At 42.7% G+C, this 16,138-nt stretch overlaps 1 long non-coding RNA gene across 2 annotated transcripts; it reads right to left on the bottom strand.

Annotated features, from left to right (window-relative positions):
• Window positions 1-1,780: 1,780 nt before the first annotated feature.
• LOC105012388 lies at window positions 1,781-15,766 on the bottom strand. Of its 2 annotated transcripts, XR_828153.3 has the most exons (4): window positions 15,688-15,763; window positions 14,257-14,299; window positions 2,548-2,694; window positions 1,781-2,258 (listed from the first exon to the last, which is right to left on the bottom strand). It is a non-coding gene; the product is annotated as an uncharacterized LOC105012388 (long non-coding RNA). The 2 variants fall into 2 exon arrangements; XR_828154.3 differs by lacking the exon at window positions 14,257-14,299 and having other exon boundaries at window positions 15,688-15,766.
• Window positions 15,767-16,138: the final 372 nt, after the last annotated feature.

Genomic DNA, 16,138 nt, shown 5'->3' with positions numbered 1-16,138 from the left:
CTTCACTGTGGGTATGGTATTCTTTGGGTGATGTGCAGTGTTGTTTTTGCGCCAAACATACCTTTTGGAATTATGGCCAAAATGTTCAACCTTGGTTTCATCACACCATAACACATTTTCCCACTTGCTTTTGGGGGACTTGATGTTTGTTTTTGCAAACTTCAGCCAGGCTTGGATGTTTTTCTTTGTAAGAAAAGGCTTCAGTCTTTCCACCCTACCCCATAGCCCATTCATATGAAGAATATGGGAGATTTTGTAGCACACAGCCAGTACTTGCCAGAAATACCTGCAGTTCCTTTAATGTTGCTGTTGGCCTCTTGGAAGCCTCCCTGACCGGTTTTCTTCTCGTCTTTTCATCAATTTTGGAGGGATGTCCAGCTCTTGGTAATGTCTCTGTTGTGCCATATTTTCTCCACTTGATGATAACTGTCTTCACTGTGATCCATGGTATATCTAATGATTTGGAAATGTTTTTTACCCTTCTCCTGACTGATATCTTTCAACAATGATATCCCTCTGATGCTTTGGAAGCTCTCTGCGGACCATGGCTTTTGCTCTGAGATGCAACTAAGAAAATGTCAGGAAAATCAGCTGAACTTTATTTGTGATTAATCAGAGCCACTTTAAATGATAGCAGGTGTGTAATTACTTCTATTTAACATGCATTTGAATGTGAATGGTTAATTCTGAACACGGCCACATCCCCAGTTATAAGAGGGTGTGCACACTTATGCAACCAGGTTATTGTAAGGTTTTGATTTTTCCCCCTCGAAGATTGCAGATTGTTTTTCAATTGAATTGTTCACATTATACGTAGGTCACATAAAAGTGGAAAAAGTTCTGACATGATTTATCTTTGTCTCATTCTTTTACATCACAAAAACCTGGCATTTTAACAGGGGTGTGTAGACTTTTTATATCCACTGTACATTTGCATTCAGCATTCTGTCATGATTCTGTTTGAGTGATAGTTCAAACTTTTACCATTTAAATACAATTAGGAATCAGGACGTTAACACAAGACAGGCAAATAAATGACTGGCCTAAACTTGAAATGTCTAAATATTTGGAACCATTATTGCGGGGAAAAGGCTGTCGTGTAGGTGTTTACTGTGATTTATGTGAGTCATCCGTCCTCTGTCAACTAGGGACATTGTTTGAGTATTTGATTTGATGCCTCATAGCCCCCCCACCCCCACACCTTTTTTTTCACTCTGTCAGTCTTCCCAGGTGAATTGTGTCTGTTATCCCAGGTGTGCCATGAAAATTAGGCACGCCAGGTCATCGGCTACAAAAGTCAAAGAGTGTGTGTGTGTGTACGTGTCACAGAGTGTGTCATTGCTTTGTTGCCAGAACGTTGATGATGATAAGCCTCTTCCTCACGCTGAATAATTTGGTGACATCATCAGTCATCGCCAAGTGAAATGACTGGGTTCTACTTGGGTGGTCTGGATCAGAAGTATACTCAGGACTCTGCAGCCAGAACACTAGCTGGGAATGAGCCAGTCCAGGAGAAGTCATCTCACTGGCCTCTTTTCTTTCCCTCATTGTGAACTCTATCTACTGAAATCAAACTCAGAAATATACTATATACGGGCAAAATGTAACGCTTTCTTTAGAATAAAGTGGGGAAAGAATTTTTAAGAACACGACACCCCTTGCTTCTATGTTTTTGCACCCATTTCTTCTACAAAAGCGCTTCTACAAAGTCCTGAATAAAGGGTCTGAATATATATGTATTTGAAATACATTATTTATTTATTTTTATAAATTGGCAAATATTTCTAAAAACATATTTTAACTTGGTTGTTATGGGGTATTTTGTGAAGATTGACTGCAACAATCTTTTATAAAGTAAGTCACTACAGTTTTTGGAAGGTGCTGCAGGTATTCCTCTTTTCCAGGTGGGACAGGGCAGTGTAGAGTGGAACTGAGAATGCGTTCCCTGTGGCTCTGTTTTGGGGCAGGACGTCCAGCGTGACGCCACTGATCTGATCCATCACAAGCATTTCAAAATGTCATGGCGACACAAAAGGTGTCATAGCAACAGATGTGGGTGCTGCTGGGTGGTTGCCATAGACGCAAGTTGCCTTTGCATTCCTGGGCTCAGGAGTCGGGGCCTGACAGCATAAGATGTTGGAGAGATATTGGACGGACAGGGTCAGGGAGAGGTTGAAGACATCTCTGGAGACAGCAGATGGTCTGGACATGCTGGTCTGCACCCTTGTGTCTGGACGTGCAGCCTTTCAAATGTTAACCTGTTATAACGTCAAAATAAATTAGGCTTACCAAATACCAAAATTTACTCAATTTACTCCCGTTATATGCAAACTGTATACATACTCAGTTGTCCAACAGCCTGATGACAGAAAACATGATTAGTGGCATGAAGTAGGAGGAAATAACACTTAAGATTATAAAGAACAGCTACCTTTAATGGTGACTATTTCGGAATACATTCTGATATTCTACCAAAACAGGCCTTAGCCGTCAACTGCTTTAAAAGGTGATGTTTTCCCAGGTCTCTGTAAGAGGCATTGCTCACACCTTTCCTGGGTGCCAGTTGATGTCACTGTGCTGGAGCACCTCGGCCGTGAGGTCATTGTGAAACTAGGGGGAGTGTTGTGTTGCAAACATTAAGGGTACCCGGTATCCTCGTGCACGAGGCTGCGTTACTGTGACAGACACCTGAACCTGAAAGACAGGAAATGGGAAGACAGATGTTATTTGTTCCTCGTTACGTATTGTGTGACCGGAGATGAATACACAACGACCACCCGATCCTCCTGTTCCGTGGATGACTTCATGCCTCTGGACGATTTTCTTCCACAAACTGAATGCACCTTTCCCCTTAATTACACGACAGAGGACCGGTGGCGCTCATGTAAAGTGTTTTGTAAACTTACCTCTCCCCGATCTAGCAGTAGCGAGATGGGCCTGCCCTATCGAGAGATTGGTTACTACCAAGGGTTCTTCCTCAGGCTTTACCCTTCTTGTTGTGTTTCAGTTTGCTTTTGGGGCTCTACAGTAGGGCAGTGCTGTTGAGGCAAACATACTAAAATCGTCGCACTAGGCGACACCTTTGATAAATATAGAAAGGGCCGCAGAGTATCTCTGGGGGTGTTTGAATACGTTTCACTTTGACCAAATCCGTGTGTATAAAGAGGCTTAGTGGGGAGTGTGAGTGGTTTAGTAGAAATGGAAAAAGGAACATGTTTAATGGTGAGAAATAATCTTGTTACGGAATAACATCACCACCACCATCGTGGATAGAATATTTTCTCTGTGACAAATTATAACTGCTGCCCTAAAATCCTAGAAATCTGTTTTGAGTTACTAAGAGAGCGTTACCACTTTGCCAAAAAGAGCTTTGAGCCCCAATGACAGAGTTGGCTTCTGATGGTAGTGAGCATCAGATCCCAATTAGGACGATTCAGTTGTACAGAACTGGGTTCAAATCATATTTCTTGGTTAAAAAAATATATATTTGAGTGTTTGATTTAGCAGAACGTGCAGTGCCCAACTGGGTTTAGTACGTAGTCGACTGTTCCATTGGTTCCAGTGTAGCAGACAAGCTTAATCAAACAAATTATTCTACAGAAGAATGAACGTATTTGAACCCAGTACTGTGCAAAATACATAAATGCTGGATTGATTTCCCAAGGTGACCATTTGTCAAAATATTGTACGTAAGATTTTGCTAAAGATGAATGTCTTATTAAGAAGTCAGACGTCTCTTGGAGTGACTACCTGGAGTAGATTTGTTATTGTCATTTTGAGAGGCTTTTTAGACTAGAGAAGACCTACAGCAGTGAAATAACACTTTATGGATTATTTGTGATGCAGTATTACATTTTTTGCACTTTCTGTATGCTTCTATAGTTTTACCCCCTAATGCATTCGCAGTGCAAACTCTGAACTACTTGCAGAGGGATTCCAGTTTTAGCAAATTGGCAAATTTCCCTTTTTAGTTGTTTACCAGACAAACCTTTCCAGAGTAACTTACCAGAGCAAGTGCATTGCTGAAAGGCACATTGGCAAATTTGTTTTGACTCGTCAGTTTGGGGATTTGAACCAACCACCTATGTTGTCATGATGGAGCATCTTCTGGAAACACTGGCGTGGTTGAATTCAGTACAGGAGAAACTGCTACTCGCCCACAACAGATACTTGTCTCAGCTGTCTGAAGTTGTCACATCTTGCGTGTTGTGACACAACATGTTGTGTTTTTGTGCAGCTGAAGACGGCGATACCGACTGGCGGTAATGCCACCACGGACTAAACGTCTTTGGTTTCCAGGCCAACGCTGGTGCCTCCCTCAGTCATCCAGGTGTGATTGTCCAGATGAAGACACCACAGCTTATCGAGGGGAAGGGAGGACACGCTGTGTTTTTAGCCCTTTTAGCCATGAAGCGTGATGTGCAGGCCATGCTCAGACTCATCCCACGTGAAGCAGCTCATGAAGATCATTGTGGCCCCTTGCTAGGTGGGATGCCAGAAAGGATGGCTGTACTTTCATAAAAAAAATGTGTGTCCCTTTGTCTCTCTGTAAAAGGCACAGAGGATTTTCCACAGTTGCTTAGAGGAAACAACTGGAAAAAGTTTTTACAAAAGGATGAGGCTTCCAAACTTAAATGGCTTTAACAGCTAGAGAACCTAACATCACTGGGCCAGGAAGAGGCGAGACGCACGACGTCTGATGTTCTCGGAGATTCAGTGGGACACCAATGCTACCCCACTTTACGATGACAATGAGGCCTACATTACTGTCTTTGAGAGGGGCCAGTTTGACCTTAGAGAAGATGGGCTGCGGAACACTCAAAGCAGAGGTCATTGGCCAGGTATTAGATTACACCAAAACAGGAGTTAAGTTCCATAGTAGCCAATATTGACGCGAGGAGCCGGTAAAAGCGTGGCTCTACTCTTAGATACGGGCTGCCAGAACCTGTATGGAGAAAGGCAGAAATGTCGGCCACATCATTGACCCCCTGGTCATCGTCAAGGTCCTCAGGGAATTCCCAGAGGAACTACAGGAGGTGGTTGGTCAATCCAACCCTTGCACGCTGCTGGAATTCAAATGGTTCAGACCTGACATGCAGGTGCCTTCTCTCCTTTTAATGCTCATCGATGAAAAATGCCATGATAATTGGGTCTCAAATTGAGGCCAGATTCATCACATTTAAATTAATTTGTTGTTAGTATACTATAAGCAGCATTTTTTTTTAATCAATATCAACTGAGCTACAGCTCAGCTAACAGTGTAGTCAGTGGCTAAATATGAAATACAAATCCTCTTAATTATACATTGTTTGTTTACAGCATCGATTAGAGATGACACTGGAGGGAATTGTGGTCTTTCATGATGTATTCGATGTTACTAATAAGAATGTACATTTTGAAGGGGTTCAATTTGGATTTGGGACGTGGGTTTACCTTCATTTCTACTGTCTAGTTTCTAGTATCTAAAATGTTAAACAGCTGGCTGGTGGATGTATGAGAGCTCATCTCCCCCTCTGTCTCATTTAAACCATCATATCTGGTTTAACCCCTGCACTTTTGTAGAGGAAACTGATGAGAATATGTTGATAGAAGTCACTGCGTCCTGACAAGACTTACACGGTTATTAAAACGCTGAGCCGGGGTTAGACTAAAACACAAGTAAATCTAAAATCATTTCCATTTGACAAACGTATCTTTTCAACATAAAGAAACGGCTCTCAATGAGAATGACAGCCACCCTGTAATTTGTTTATACTGTATTCATAGTTTTTACTAGTAGTTTTTTAAATCTAAATTATGAGAGGACAGTGTCACCTGGTGGTTTGATGCAGTTATTGTCATTGTATAGCAACCGCTTGAAATTCTGTTTTAATATTGTATGTAATATTGTATTGTATTGATGAGGACTGTTGCTGACATCCTTCAACTGTGTGTGGTCACATTGCCGTATTTCATTAGGCATCGAGGCACAACCTAAACTTGACCAATATGAAAGGTTGGCTGTTTTTTAATCGCAAAACCTTTTGTTACAAACTGCTGTTCTGAGGAGTGAGAGGTAAGGTTTACTAGAGAAAAGAGCTGTGGGCAGATAATGCAGGACAGATTAAACATCACACCTGCCCTTCCACCTCACAACACTCGGGAGGGTTTGTTCTTTCTGGTCCGAAAAGAAACACAAACAGGCCATTAACCACAAGGTGAAGGAACTGACCAACTGTAGAAGGAAACATGCCGATGACAGTTATTTTGGTTTTCTCAAAAAGACACAAATACAAAGTGAATTAAGTGAAATGGGCCAAAGAAATCACTCATTATTGCAGCTGGTAAAATGCCGTATGTTTACTCTGTGAATTTTTTGTTATGAATGTAAACTCATGTTTAGTGCGAAAATAAATAAACATTTGTTCTGTGGAAGTATATTGACAACATTTTACAAAACACAAGTTGGTGTCATTTCTTAAATGCATAAATACTGCAGGCTTGGAGTTTGGCACTTTTGTGTCCGTTGGTCAAATTGTACCAGACAAACTAAATCAAGTGCAGCCTCATTCACTGCAAATGTTTAAAGGAAAAGTAGAAATGTAAAACACAGCATCTGATCGAAACCAGCTACCCTCCCACTGGGTGCATGTTGTCATGAGTTATGTATCTGATGGAATAAAAACCTCTGAAAGTGGTAAAACGTCGTAGGTGAGAAAGGCCCTTGGCCGGCCAGAAAGTCCTGCTGACAGGCAGAGATATCCTTATGGTTTCTGATGTCATAAACCTGGACAGCGCTAGAATGTGTTTAAATCCTGTCTCAGCTGACAGGGTACAGGAGAGTGTTATTGATCTGGAATGATCCATGGGGTGATTCTGCAGCAGCCTTAGTCAAGACAAACACATCCACTCTAAGTGGAAAAAATAGAAACCAAATGTTTCCTTGCTTGGCGTGACAGAAATAGTTTTCTTTCAGATGGAAAAGCCGGTGCCAGAGTCTCTGCGTGGTCAACCCTGTCAGCACTGTATCTGTGAAATGGATTTGCAGAGTGTAAATCTGGCCGTAACTATAATACTGTAGTTAAGCACCGCGCTGAATGACCTAGGCTCTCTATCCCTCAGACAAGGATGAAATACCCAGTATGTGTAGAATCCACATATTCTGACATACTCTACATATGTAGACAGAGTGAAGAGCGGGCTGCTAGGTGTTTCTCCTAACGGTGTCCAATAATCTGTAAATCATATCCCCTCACAGCTCTCATCAGAACTCTCTAGCACCACCAACCCCCCCCAACCCCCAACCCCCCACCACCACCACCCGGGCAATCCTAAGCATGCTCAGATGTTGCTGCCTCTGAGTTTGTGGTGAGGTTGGGGAGCGTGTTGTGGAGAAGCTCTGGTCTTATGCATGGGTCCCTAGATGGAAGGTCGGAGGGTCCCGTGCTCCTCCGGGGGGCCTCTTTCTTTTTCTAACGTCTTTAATTAGAATGTCTGGGAGCAACTCCACCTCCACCACTCGCAATCATTCTCTCTCCACCCCCTGTCCACGGTGCGCGTGAATAAGCCACCCCTCCGGCATCCCACAGCAACATTGGCCTTCCTAAAAGCAGGAAATGACCTCATCCCTGTGGTTTAGATGGCATGCGGCTAGCTTCACCCAAAACAGTATGCTGACAAAATCACTTGTATGATGTAGACATGAACTAATGTGGGGCCCCTGGATTTACCGTGTGGCTCATACGACCAGAAGTCTGCGGCCGGCCCAATCGGCCCGTGCCGACATTCTGGGGCCCGGCCCAGACCCATCAGCACTGGGTTGGGTTCCTAAACAGCCAATCATGAGGTAGGAAACATAAACCACCATAGCCAATTAGAAACCTGTGTTAGCGTTGGCTGTATTTGTGTGTTGGGCAAAGGCCTACTCAAGGCTATAACACGCAAGTTGGTCGGTCATCGTTCTATCTCTACAGAATACCACTGATTTGTACGTGTGTGTGTGTGTGTGTGTGTACATGTGTGCGAGTGTGGGTGACAGCCCTTGGTCAGTCATCGACATGGCATCATCTGTCCATAAATAACACTGCCTTCTTGGTCGAGCAGAATTGTCTGCATACTGAACTTTCCACCCAGAGCAAGGGAGCAATCGTACGGTTCGTCCTGTAGCTTTATGACAGCCCTACATGATATGTTAGTCTTGTCCTTAATTAGAGAGCTCTGATTACATACCAACCGTCCTCCGTGGTCAACCTTTAGATCCATATGTCTTCGGTTTGCCATAGAATTCTGACTTTCACATTTTATGACTTCTCCGCTAGAGCCTTGTGAGAGGGAACAGAGACAGGCCAGCAGGAGAAGTGGGCTTAGTTTCCAGTGCCCTCCCATACAGGCTGGACCGAGGGGCTGGACTGAAAGTGACAGAATGATTCATATCCTTACACTCTGTCTTTTATAAAGCCCAGTGAGAATGGGACTAGTTAAAGTGTTTCCTCCTAGCCTGCCAAATCATCTCATTCCTTATTCCCTCAGTCACATTTGATCGGACGGTCGTTTAGTCTCTCACCACACGAGTTATAATGGTCAGAGATGTAGTTTCTCTCACTCTCTCTCTGTGTCTCTGTCTTTCTTTCTCGGCGGCTGGTCCGTCTGTTCTGGTCTTTTTCATCCTGATATGACTTAGAAGGATGGATAGTTGTTTAAGAGATATATGGACCACTATGGCACAACGGACACTCGTTCCAAGTCCCGCGCAGCCTTGCTAGTTGCTTCTCCCCTGAATTGTTACAATTGTAAGGAAAATAACCAACTACATTTTTACAAGTAATAGAGAATGAATCCAAGTACTGTGCGGACCAAGCTCTGCTCTCTGTTGGCGTCCGTTCATCACAGCGTTTGCGAGAGGCAGTCTGATCACAGGAACACAACGGACACACAGCCTAGCTTCCCTCCGTCATCGCAGTGGAGAGACTGTCTGCTCCTAGATCAAACTGTAGTTCTGTCAGTCAAATGTTCGACAGGGTGCTTGCGCGTGTCCGTGTTTGCGAGAAAGAGCGGGCTTTCCAGAGGTACGTGCGTGCGTACGTGTGTGTGTTCGTGTGTCCATACAAGATCTGCATTGTTCACATGCATTGTAAACGAGGGAGGTACAAGCGATTAAGGTTTTCCATTCAGTAAGACGGCGGTGTGTTTGATTAACCAGCCTCTCTAAAGAAGTCAAGGTGGCATCACATGTCCAAGGCTTAGCCTTGTGACACGGCCCATTAGCTAAGAAAATGCTGCATTGTGGCCTGTTTGATTGTGGCTTTTTTTGAAGTAGAACTACATGTGGTAGTTACAATCCACTCTAGACGCGGACTGGCATAACTGTGTTGGTGTGTGCGTGTGTGAGCGTGCGCGCGTGCGTGCGTGTAAGTAATCTCTGCTTCACTCTCCATCTCTCCGTCTCTCGCTCACTTTGTTTACAGTTCATTCTTCAAGAGAGTTGGGCGTTCTGGGGGTAAAACCTGGGGGGAAACCCTGATTAGAGATGAACAACGACTGAACTGTGTGTGTGGGTGTGTGTGTGTCTGTGTGTGTGAACATGTGGCCCAGAATGTGGGCCGGTGATTTACGGTTATTAAATGCTTAGCCTCAATTGGTGCGTTGTTTAAAACAGGCTGATTTGAAAAACCTCATATATAAACAGAAGGGATTCTAGGTCTTGTTCTCAATTGGCGAAAAAAAGTTGTGTTGGTTCGTATGTAAACCAAGCAATAACTTTGTTCTTGATCTCTTTTTCTCATTTAAAAATCAGCTGCTCCTCAGGTGAGTCTGGGCGGGGGTGTTGGAGCTCTGCTGGAGCAGAAGCCTGCGTCCATATGCTCTTCGAGAGGAGCCGTCAACCTTGATTTAACGAGCAGCCTTCCAGCATTGAAGATGACTTCAGATGACTGGATTACCTGCGTCTCAGAGTGCAATACCACACCAGGCCAGTAGAGGCCAGTGTGCCCATATTGTAGCCCCTATCCCTGGTGTGTTGATGTTTATGTTAACTTCAGCCTGGGACACACTTCTGGGATGAAATTGAATGGAAATGTGACCCGTTCAGGATTTATGAGCATGATCCTTCCACTGTAGTATATTTTATCCAGGCTCAGAGTACTTGGTCTGGTATTTGCAGAATTGGTACTGAGTAGTCACCATGGCCTGTTCAACCACAACCCCAAAAAGACATATTAGATTATATTAATCACTGGACTTTGTCGTATACTGTGGCAGCAAGAAAACAGCTGGTTGAATTAATCATACATTTAAATATCATTAGTCATACACGTATAAATATGGGGAATATCACTTGCTCAGTACAAAGCCATTGGCAGAATGAAAGAGCAGTTATGCCGTTGGCCAGAGAGCATAAAAAGCTTAAGAAGAGAATGAGAGGAAACAATTAAGCCATGAGATGTCAGCTTCACTTTTCTGAAATATAGCTAATATTAGAACAACATGGCGAGTGGCTAACAGCACAGAGAGAGAGAGAAAGAGAGGGGAGAGTGGGAAGGAGAGAGGGGGGAGTGAGGGAGAAGGCTAGAGGGAGAGGGGGAGATGGAGAGGGGAGAGAGAGACATGGAGAAAAAAGGATTGACTGCATGGGATACTTTATTCCTGATAGTGGTGAAGAGAGTCACTGCCTGGAAACAGATGACACAAGGCAGATATTTGTTGGATTTATACTGCATTATGTAATCCACCACAAAATCCAACCGCAAAATGTGGCAATTCATATTTTTTTGCTTTATATTGTATGTGTAAAAATAATTACTGCCTGCATAAGTACAATACATTACTTCAATATGTAAAAAAAAAATGTGGCCTAATTTAGATACATTTAAATTGTTTAGAAGATATTGAAGTTCATCATAACAGCCAGCATTGCTACCCATTATTATCTGCATTTCCAATAGTATTTTTTAAATACATCTTCTTAAACATAAATATTTTTGCTAGCATGTCATAAATTACCATTTCTGAAATTTCTGAGGAAATCTTAATATTTTCAGCTAGTTTGTTAGCGACGTAGCTAAAAAATACAGACCCCTATCATCCACCCTCCCCAATGATCGGCCACCTTACTATTTTATTTAATTACATTATATTTCCTTTTTATTTGTGTTACAAATGACATAACGTAGTCTTCTCTGAAGTGTCAACTAGAACATTGTTGCTACAGCAGCTTTCTTGCCTTCCAGCAAAACTAACCCTAACCTAACCTAACCTAACTTATTCTCAATAACCCAAAGTTTGTCTGCGTGTAACCTTGACCTAATGCTGACTAAACCCAAATCTTACCCATAAACATGCCGTAACCTAAAAGTAACCAACATTTTAACACTTGGTTTGTTTTATCCTAACCCCTCAAGGCGTTTTGAGAGAGGAACACAAGTGTTCAATAAGCAGTGGTCTCTTCATTTGAACTTTTCCTTTTCGACTTTTTTGGAAAGGAAAGAAAAAGGTGTAGTGGTGTCTTAATTGTTTCCAGAGCTGTATGTGGACATTAACCTCTCAATCGGACTCATTGGAACATGGCCTGTGTTGTTGATGGAAACGTAATGGGGTTAGTAGTATGCTTTCTAATCAAAGAATATTTATGGATTAGCAATAAATGGATGCATTTGGAAACCTCATTTGAGGATTCATAAATCTCTACATGGAAATCCATAATCTGTTTAGAAAGGATAGGAATAAACATGTTGGTAGAGTTGCAGTTTATGTGCAGAGTCATATTCCAGCAAACCAGTGCAATGATGTAATGCTGAGTGAAATAGAGACTTTGTGCATTCATTGGCATTCGTATTAGACACCTATGGTTGTCTCCTGCTACTGACCTCAGATGACATGAACACATGGAAATAATGTAAATCACTCAAATGTAATGCAAACATATACAGTTGAATACTGACTGGTTTACTACTAACATTTCCTTGAAGAAAAAAAAAATCAATGCAAAGTTGTGATACACCCAACCAGAACAAGTATTAGTAAGTTGGGTACCATATTATGAACCTGTATGACTACCAAAATGGTTGAGCAATATTTCTAGGCTGTATCAGTCGCACTAGGTTGCAGTGATCATCACTTCATTACACTCACAGTAAAATGTCTAAATACCATGGGCCCTTAAAGGAAGGAATTAGAGTGTCTAGCATCTTTAAAGAGAACTATTTTAATAAAGCTTGAAAAAAAGTTATGTTGATCTAATGTATATTAAGACGATAACCCCAAATAGAGCGTTAAAAGTATTTGTCAAATTGTTCATGGAAATTCTTGACAAGGAATGCACCTGTTAACAAAAGTAACTGCTGAGCTGATGACTTGAAAAACACGATGTTACATAGAAATAATGTGAAAAAGGTTATGCAAAAATTAAACAGAAGAAATAAAGTGGTGAATGAGTCGCAGGTATCTTAGCTGATTGGTTGGCATTACGTACCACATTGAGATATTCTGTCTAAACTTAAGAAAAAGTAGAATAAATTATATTAACAAACCAAGATAAATGACAAAACACAACAGAAGAGTGATAATATTTTTGCATAAAATGTCTAACAAGCAAAGAGAAGCACTGCTGTTTTAAACAAAGCCAGGTTGTGTGGGAAAGGTGGAAATAGTGTTGTTCTTCAATAATGCTAAACCACAAGGTATCTACGACCTTCAGTGAGAAATGTTGTGAATTACTGCATTAAATACATGGTAAATAGACATTACTAATCAAAACCTAAAAGGGAAATTTGTTTCCATAAATGTGGAAGTACTTCCACAACTTAAAACACCTGTAGCAGACTATAAGAATTACCTAATTAGGTTTCTACTGGCTTCGGTTAAACTAGTTTGTACAACATTTATGTTTTAAACTGATTTAAACTGAAAATTGTTTATGTCTGTCTGCACAAATACAAAGAAAGACACACAACTTGTATCGCACTTGGGTGACTGTTGCCTATCTAAGAGATGACCATAGGACATAAGTATTAATGGATTATTGCTTGGCCTAGGGTGGACCAGCAATCTTAGCCACAACCCCTGTGGCCATTTACAGCTGCAGCGTGGGTTAGAGAGTGGCCCACTGCTTTGTCAACCAAAATGGATGATTCCACTCTAAATGTCCGCCCCCGAAGGCAGTGACTTTAAAGAGTTCCAGTTAGCCTCCGAACAGAAGACTAGCAACACACTGATCCTAAATGGAGTTCCAGTTAGCCTCCGAACAGAAGACTAGCAACACACTGATCCTAAATGGAGTTCCAGTTAGCCTCCAAACAGAAGACTAGCAACACACTGATCCTAAATGGAGTTCCAGTTAGCCTCCGAACAGAAGACTAACAACACACTGATCCTAAATGGAGTTCCAGTTAGCCTCCGAACAGAAGACTAACAACACACTGATCCTAAATGGAGTTCCAGTTAGCCTCCAAACAGAAGACTAACAACACACTGATCCTAAATGGAGTTCCAGTTAGCCTCCGAACAGAAGACTAACAACACACTGATCCTAAATGGAGCTGAAACTGAAAGCATTGCATTTGGTTCAAAACATTCTCCTCAGGAGTTGCACACGAGACTTGAAAAAAAAAGAGTTGATGAGGCTTAACTCCTCGGGATAGGTCAGTTTTTATGGGAAGCTCAGGTTGACAAACGCTGTTGTTAAAAAGGGGAGAAGCAAGTCTCTATGAAGAGATTGTTAATTTTTAAACAAAGATCAACTGTTTGGGATCTGGTCTGATCCCGTCTTGACCACTGTCCAGCAGTATGCTCTGGGCAGCAGAGAAACACCTAGCAAAACTGGAGCATGCTCAGAACAGATCAGCATGCCATGCCCTTAAAGGCTGACTACGGGCAAAAACAGAGAGAAAATCACTTTAAACTTTGTACATCTGATCAATGCAGCATCTTAGCAAGTTAGTAAAGATAGAGAGACATTTATTACAGAGCTCTACAGATTTTCTTTCCCAAAACATTGTCCTGTAAAAATGACCAATCCAAATATTAACGGAGTGGGCAGCAGTCACTCCAGCAGAATTCAACAACCATGACAGGCAGAGCTGTTGACAGTTATCAGATTAAAAAAAGAGGTTTGACCGTTTTTCACCCCCCAAGACGACCTTTAAGAACTGACCGTGACAATTGGAGGACTAACTCTCCAGGCTGGCGGCGTCACTTTGTGGTTTTATAAGAAATATTATCGTGACTCAAAGTCCAAATTGTTTCTACACTTATACAACCTAGCAATCAGTCACCCATAATTACCCAACAAGACATGGAACCAGGGGTTTCTTCACTGTTCCCAAACCTAGAAAGGAAGAGAGTAAATGCACAGTGCTATATAGAGCCATGTCAACATGAACTTATCGTTCCCTGAAGTAACTCAAGCAAGCAGAACGTTTGATCAAAAAACAACAACACGAACACCTCATAGCAAAGCAACACCCACACAAACAGAACAACCAGAAATTATCTTATTTTCAATTTAGCTGCTTTGATTTTTACTCTGTTCCTATTCTTATGCCTGTAACGTCTACATTTACTCAATTTTCTTTTTTATTAAACACAATGATTGCATCAGCTGATGGGATTTAAACAAACAAAACTAAAAAAGACCCAGTGTCGGCTACAATAGCACAGTTGAAATCACCATAATATTCAATAATTAAGACTAGGTGCAAGACTATTGGATATTATTTTGTGTATTTTGTTTTCTTCTACAACATTTTTTTTTTTGGAATGCAATTAAAAGAGCAATAAAAATAATTACTATTGCTTTAACTGCTTGGAAAATAAAATAATACCTGTATTATAACTGTACCATGAAAACTATGAACGTTTGAAAGGTCTGTAAACGCAATACAATTTTTGTTTCATCTCTGTGAAGCAGTTGCTGGAGTCTACAGAAGGAAGACACGACGGCTGTTGAATCTATCTGATACACTTACTGACGCAGGGCTTCACATTTAGTCACACTCACTCTGACGCCCACTCCATTTCTTGTATCACAAAAAAACTGAGTTAGTTGGTAATTCAGTGAGAAATTATGCAGTTAAACTCTCTTTGAGGCTCAACACTAAAAGTACCACAATAAAGGAATAGGACCGACCAGAGTTAGGCTTTCATTACTGTTCTTCATTTGGAAAGTTGACATTTTAGAACTCATTAAAATAATATGTAGCCTTTTCAGATGTCAAACTGCATTTAAATTGAAGTTTAGAGGAATCCTCGTATAAAACAAAGAAACGTAACAGCCCGAAAGAAATCTGTGTAAAGGTTCACACGTTGGAGATGTTTTACTGGAGTTTAACTCAAATTTAATACGAGTAATCTAAAGACTGTAAAATCATTGGATCACACAATAAATCACAAGCTCAGTTTTAATTGTAGATCCCAAGAAAACTGAGCTGTGGAGAGCAGCCACTGTCCTGTTTGTAATGCCTCGTGTTCTAGTGCTATGCCAGGTCTATTTAATATGCTATCAGACTACTCTTCTCACACTGAAAACCCAGACTGATTGACAAAGCCAGGTTGCTGTGTGAACCAACGGCTGCAGTGAAATGCCTAACATCATAATCACCGTCTATAGAGTCAGCATGTACACAGATACAAACACGCACGGACACACGCTCGCGCGCACACACACACACACAGACTGCACACGGTCTGCAGTGGGAAAAATGTAAAAGGACTCACCTGTTGAGAATCCCTCGTCCCGAGGGTGCAGTCAGATTAGCAGCAGGGCATTAGTTACGGAGGGGTTAGGAGTCTTTCGTGGTGATTGAGGGGCTGCGGGGGGGGGGGGGGGGGGGGGGGGGGGGGGGGGGGGGGGGGGGGGGGGGGGGGGGGGGGGGGGGGGGGGGGGGGGGGGGGGGGGGGGGGGGGGGGGGGGGGGGGGGGGGGGGGGGGGGGGGGGGGGGGGGGGGGGGGGGGGGGGGGGGGGGGGGGGGGGGGGGGGGGGGGGGGGGGGGGGGGGGGGGGGGGGGGGGGGGGGGGGGGGGGGGGGGGTGAGGGGGGGGGGGGGGGGGGGGCCCCGCCGGGCTGGGCAGCGGAGCAACCATCTACACCTACGTTTGTGCTGCAAATGGCCCTCCGTACCCACCCAAAACGAAACCATATGAGCATTAATACTCAGCGAGGGGCCTAA

The sequence above is a fragment of the Esox lucius genome, chromosome 10, assembly GCF_011004845.1.
Source record: "Esox lucius isolate fEsoLuc1 chromosome 10, fEsoLuc1.pri, whole genome shotgun sequence".
Taxonomy (NCBI): Eukaryota; Metazoa; Chordata; class Actinopteri; order Esociformes; family Esocidae; genus Esox; species Esox lucius.
This window is presented reverse-complemented; position numbering and strand designations above follow the sequence as displayed.